Source organism: Malaya genurostris, chromosome 3 (assembly GCF_030247185.1).
Source record: "Malaya genurostris strain Urasoe2022 chromosome 3, Malgen_1.1, whole genome shotgun sequence".
NCBI classification, from domain to species: Eukaryota; Metazoa; Arthropoda; class Insecta; order Diptera; family Culicidae; genus Malaya; species Malaya genurostris.
In genome coordinates this window covers 33,949,279-33,956,480 of record NC_080572.1, presented here as the reverse complement: position 1 = coordinate 33,956,480, position 7,202 = coordinate 33,949,279, and positions in this window count along the sequence as shown.

Below are 7,202 nucleotides of genomic sequence, written 5' to 3'. Positions count from 1 at the left end.
AATAAAAATCATATAAAATAAATGCGGCACTCAACATGAACAAAAAAGGGTCAATAATACACACTGAAGTTATATTGCCTGCTCTGATTTTGTGGTATAATATGCAGCTCATTTCTCTGTGTGATTCTTAAAATTGTATTCTCTTATTGCGCATTTAATACTTGATTGGACTTCTGCGAATAATACAAATAAGCCCAGTATACGGAAACTAGTGATGCCACGCATGCAGATTTATCTTTGAATTTACAGATTTTTGATTAACGCTGCAGATATTTAAAGATTTGTTTTAATAATCAATTTGAATTTTACATCTTTTGAGCTTTTGACTTTCATTTTTGCTTGTTAAAAAGCGATTTTTTACACTGTCACTGGAATAGTTTTATTTCATAAACTGTTTAAAACCTGCTTGAACAATTTAAACTGGCATCCCTTATGCGAACGGCATATAGCGTTTATACTAACGTTAGTGTGTTCCTGCCAAAATTTAGTCTAAAAAAGTTCCTGTCAAAATTTAACCTTAATATTTATAATATAATTCAGCAAGCGATTATATGTTGTTGGTCGTTGAGCACGAAATAATCGTTCAGTTTGCTGGAACTATTTGTTGTTGTTGATTCTCCTACAAAAATTTTCAAATTACCTTAATATAGAAAAAACAGTTGTTGTTGTTCTACGTGAAGTAGAAGTATTATACAGATATGTAGCGTTAGTTTAAAAAAACCTGTTTTAATCCACCTAGTGGTGTAATGATTCCTGTCTCATGTACAAATAATATTGTGGTATTCTATTCAAAAATTTTCTCTTCGATTTTTGAAAGAAACCAAGAGATTGTTTGTGCATTAACTAGTATAACATACAGAATAAAACAGTGCTTTGATTGCGTAGGTCATCCTTAAGAAAACGAAGTATTATATGCACCTCCGGCACCGGAACCCGAGAACCAGTATAATCAAAGTCGGTTCGTACGGCCACCAACTAACATGACACACAAACTTCACTAGTACGCACTTTAAATTACGATTTAAATGTTTGTTGCATCCGAAAATATTTTAAGTGACGGTGTACAAAATTGAACACACTTTACCCTATAACTCTGGAACCGGAAGTCGGATCCGGATGAAATTCAGGAATTCCGTATAAGACTAGAAGACCTTTCATTTGAATATAAGTTTGTGGAAATCGGTCAAACCATCGCTGAGAAAAGTGAGTGAGATGCATTTTGGTATATATGTCCACTATTTCCGGTACTTCCGGAACCGGATACTGGGAACCAGGATAGCCGGAATCGGTTTATTTAGTTGCCTATTGATAATGACTATCAATTTGTGTAGTTTTGAGACCAGTTTAGAAATTTTTTTATGTTTTTTGTTTCGCCGGTTTAAGTGACGGTGTACAATATTGAACACACTTTACCCTATAACTCCGGAACCGGAAGTCGGATCCGGATGAAATTCAGGAATTCTGTATGGGACCACGAGACCTTTCATTTGAATTTAAGTTTGTCAAAATCGGTTCAGCCATCTCCGAGAAAACCTAGTGAGATTATTTGACACATACACACACACACACACACACACACACACACACACACACACACACACACACACACACACAGACATTGCTCAGCTCGATGACCTGAGTCGAATGGTATATGACATTTTTCACTAGTCGGTTTTTCAAGTGATTGCATAACCTTTCTATATGAGAAAGGCAAAAAGTGGAAAAAAGTACAGGTGTGTAATGTCAGAGACATAACTAAATGTCGTGAATACGAATAAAACTGACACTTTTTTTATACTACCAAATATCAATTAGTGGATCGATTGTGTGAATTGTGCAAGCTTTGCCCTTTTACACTACTATAATTTGAAACGATACACCTAAACTAAAGTACAGATTAGTAACGTTAAACATTCTGACACACAAATATTACGAAATAACAAGTATAGTTTTTTTATGATAAAATAATGGTGCTTCTGAAAAGAACCTTTTATGAAGGCGTTCGTGATGGAGAGTGACGATTTGATTTCAAATTCCGATGGATACCATTGACTTCCGCTGGATACCGCTGACTTCCGTCATCTATTTTCAGACTGACCTGTTGTCCGTGGGTGCGATACTGATATGTGTTCTGTTGGAGTCTCCTGCTTCTTCCGCTTGCGGTAACAAGCTTGTATTTCGCTTGGAGATTCCTCGATCGCACCATAATTAACACGATGATAACGACAGCCGAATTCGAAATGAATGGCTTCTGAGCATTTTTTTTGCATAAATATCTGTTTATCATCCCATTTTTGTGTATTACCTCAACATTTTACAGTACCATTGTTTTGACCCTTTGGCCTTTCATCTTTTTTTGCTCGTTCCGGGTTGGTGGTTCAATGCATAGGATGCTCGTCTTACAAGCTAGTTGTCGTATGTTCGAGCCCTGACCTGGAAGGATTCTTAGTGTCGGTAGTGCAATGATTCTGTACACTAAGAATCGGCTGCGAAGTCTGTTGAAACAGAAAGGGCAAATTCCACCAAATGTCAATGGCAACTTCCCCTCCTCTGGTAGTTGTCCTGTCGAGCCTGTGAATCCTGTATTTGGAAACAAAAATATAAGTTTCAGGTTTAAGATGAGTTTCAGTTAAAATAGCTATATCGATATTCTTCTCTTGAAGAAAGGGGGATTTTGGAGGAAGAATCTTTTAGTGATCCAGCGGCTGAATCTTTTGGATTGCTGTGTGGAAGTGGCGACAAATTTGGAATATCCCTCTTCGGTGGGAGCAGTGGGAAAATAATTTCATCCTTCTGTGGAACATTCTTGTGCGTTGATTGTTTACGGGACGCCTGTTGTCGAATTTTTGTGAACTCAGCACGTTTGGGACACGATTTGCTAGTAGATGGAAGTTCACAGTTCACACATTTTACAGCGATGTCATCTAGTAGGCAATAATTGGTATTTGGCATGAAATGAAATCCGAGCGTAGAGTTGGTGGGAAGCCCTTCAAGGTAGAAAGGCGGCATTTTTTCCTTCTCCTGCAGTTCCTCTTCGACATCAACTGGCAGATCAGCTTATTGGTTATCTAAATTATCACCTCAAAACAAACTAGCTGTTATGGGCAAATAGTTTATCCAGTCATTGAGTATGCAGTTCCAGTTTGGAAAAATTGCAAAAAATGTCATAAAAATAAGCTTCAAATCGTTCGAAACACATTTTTAAAAATTATTCTGAATCTACCTCCATGGACTAGAACTTCTTATGTACATACAATTGCTGAACAAGAAACAATCGAGCAGGAATTTGAAAACACACACTAAATTCAAAACTGAATGTTCAACTTCTGAACATGCCATTATTAGAGCGCTTTACAGCTAGAGTTAGGTTAGGTTAGTTTAGGTTAAGTAGATAAAAATATACAATTTCAATAATATAAATCCAAACATAAAATAAAAGTCGCTAACAATTTAGGACTGAAACAATCAGAAATAACAAATTAAAACATAGTCTAAGCAGATAATTCCATAAATGTAAAGTTATAAACTGTATCACTAAAATATTGTAGCCAATGTAAATAAATGTTGACAAAAATGGATAATAAATAAAATATTTAATGTAAAAAAAACCTCGATATCACATCCAGTTTCGTCTTAAGCACTAGAGGAAATGGACGAATTTTTATCTAAGTTTATCTTTCATACTCTTCCAGTAGATAATCGGAACTTAAATGTGCTTGACTACCTCAAAACCGTCGTCCGGGTACGAAAAAGGTAAGCAAGCGTGATGAAATTTCTTGATGATTTCCACAAGTTTTAGAAAACTTTGTTTTTCAGTTATTTATGATTATCCTAAATTTATCTATCATAAATTCCTGATCATATTTCCGATAGCTTGAAAAAAACAATTATGTTGTTGGGTTAAGTACATCAAGAGATATTGGCGATAAAGTTCTGCCCATTCTTGTACAGGGTGAATTTTGAAAAGGCGCCCCATAGTAAAGTAAGTCGTATTCACGACAAAAAAAAATTTGAGCGCAGCATCTTTTAACTTGCTGATTGTTCACCTTTTTAGGTAACATACAATACTATGACAATACAACTTGTATGTTCTAAATGAGTTCAATCCAAACTCTCGTTTACGAACCTTGTTTAACCGCGTTCGATTAGCGAGCATAACGTTAAACAATGTTGTTCATATATATTGTATATATACCAACATACCAACATTGTCTTATTGGGTCTACAAGTCTTTGAAAGCTTATAAAGAGCATAGGATTTGATTTTCAAAAAAAAAAAAATGAGAAAATTGAAATCGCGGTTCAAAATAAACCATTTATCAAATGTAAATTTTTTGCTACAAAAGACTTGTGTGCACCGAAGTTCCATGTCTTCTCTGATGTGCCGAAAGAGTGAAACAAATTGTCAGCTATCTGAACACCACGAGCTACCGAGTCCCTAAGTGATTACAATCTGTTGGTCGCATTAGTAGTGCTCCATCATAAACTGCTACTGCACTGATCAATTGAATATGAAACGTAAAATAAGTAAGATGACTTAGGTTTCTGCTAGAGTGATCGTGAAACGCGATTCGATGCGATGCACCATTAGCTAATCGAGACCACACAGCTTCGTAATAAACAAATTGTGTTAATACTTTGTTTAGCGTGTTTTATGATCAATTAGGCACTGGTCCAATAAGGATTTCATACAGCGTAAAATACACATAATTCAGTCTTAGTATATTTGAACATAAAAGTCTATTTTTTTCTATATTTGGTGATGACTCATTTGAAATTTAATATTGAAGACGCGTGCGTAGAGTTATAGTGCCGCGTTGAATTCCCTATTTTCGTGAAAATGTTTGTCTCTAGTGAAACTTATTAACAGTCAATCAATTTCTTCTGAGTGTTTTCTCAATTTTAATGTGGAACACATTTTTGTTTTCTATATATCGGTGCAAACTAGAAACTCAAGAAAAATACACGTAGAAATGTGGTCAGGTTTTGAACAATTACAGCTCAGTCAATTTTGTATCAATTATTAATATTATGTCACCATTTGATTGGAAATATTTCTACGTATTGATTTAAATGTTCATAGCCATGTATTTTTAATTGTATATCATTGAAATGTTGATTAATAGCTAGCAGTGTCAGGCCCATACCCAGGATTTCGTTTCGAGAGGGGCCCAAAGATAAAAATTAATGTTACTGAAGATTGTTTATGTACCTAATTCTCGGTGTGCCTTCTACGGGTGTTTTAAACAAACACTTTAAACTTTTCCACTGAAACTGTTATTGTGTTACATTTCTTTACGTTCACTGTCTTGTTATTTCTGCAACACATGTCTTAGACCTTCTAAATAATTATATATCTGTTTTTGATTTCGGGAGGGGCCCGGGCCCCTCGGGCCCCCTCTCTGGGTACGTGACTGAGCAGTGTCCTATTTTGGCTGCAAAAAATCTCCGGCATACCGGATTTCCCTGCCATAGTCGACGGTTTTGAAGGAGTAAGCGATATATCAAAGGGAAAGCAGCGCTCTGATTGGTCAATCGAAGCAAAAACGAAGCTGATGGAAGTACACGAAGCTATAAATATAAGCTAAATTATAGCTAACGTTTCAGGTAAAAACCAATATGCTGATCTGCCAGTAGATGTCGAAGAGGAACTGCAGAAGAAGGAAAAAATGCCGCCTTTCTACCTGAAGGGCTTCCCACCAACTCTACGCTCGGATTTCAACACACTGATCAGCAAAGGACTACAGGCAACAATCCGTTTATGTACTGAAGGCTACAAAATAACTGTTCCGGCTTTGAACCACTACAAAGGAGTGGAATGTTATCTGAAGCAGACAAAAGCGGAATACTTCACACACGATATTGCCGCCAACAAACCTATGAAGGTTGTACTTCGAGGACTACCCGACATGATGGAAGCCGAACTAAAGCAGGCACTGTCGGAGGCTGGACTAAAGCCTTTGATGGTGTTCAAAATGAAGCGACATAATACGGATAAAAAGTTTAGAGATCAACTGCACCTGATTCATCTGGAGAAGGGCTCCATCACCATGAGTAAACTGAAAACGATTAAATCGTTATTTCACATAATCATCGAATGGCAAAAGTAAAAGGTGATTTTTTTGAGGTTAGGATTTTCATGCATTAGTATTTGCTCAGATTTTTTGAGGTTATGATTTTCATGCATTATTATTTGCTCAGTATGCTCTGACATTTCATCATGAATAGACTTACTAACGAGCAACGCTTGCAAATCATTGAATTTTATTACCAAAATCAGTGTTCGGTTCGAAATGTGTTTCGCGCTTTACGCCCGATTTATGGTCTACATAATTCTGGTTGAATGGCTACGTAAATAAGCAAAATTGCCGCATTTGGAGTGAAGAGCAACCAGAAGCCGTTCAAGAACTGCCCATGCATCCCGAAAAATGCACTGTTTGGTGTGGTTTGTACGCTGGTGGAATCATTGGACCGTATTTTTTCAAAGATGCTGTTGGACGCAACGTTACAGTGAATGGCGATCGCTATCGTTCGATGCTAACAAACTTTTTGTTGCCAAAAATGGAAGAACTGAACTTGGTTGACATGTGGTTTCAACAAGATGGCGCTACATGCCACACAGCTCGCGATTCTATGGCCATTTTGAGGGAAAACTTCGGAGAACAATTCATCTCAAGAAATGGACCGGTAAGTTGGCCACCAAGATCATGCGATTTGACGCCTTTAGACTATTTTTTGTGGGGCTACGTCAAGTCTAAAGTCTACAGAAATAAGCCAGTAACTATTCCAGCTTTGGAAGACAACATTTTCGAAGAAATTCGGACTATTCCGGCCGAAATGCTCGAAAAAGTTGCCCAAAATTGGACTTTCCGAATGGACCACCTAAGACGCAGCCGCGGTCAACATTTAAATGAAATTATCTTCAAAAAGTAAATGTCATGTACCAATCTAACGTTTAAAATAAAGAACCGATGAGATTTTGCAAATTTTATGCGTTTTATTGTTTAAAAAAGTTCTCAAGCTCTTAAAAAATCACCCTGTATAAACCGGTACATCGGGATGTCACACAGTGCACGAACTGTTTGAACTACGGCCATGGAGCGAGGAATTGCCACATGAAAAGTGAGTGCGGGAAATGTGTCGAACCACACAATACCAACGATTGCCTACTAGATGACATCGCTGTAAAATGTGTGAACTGTG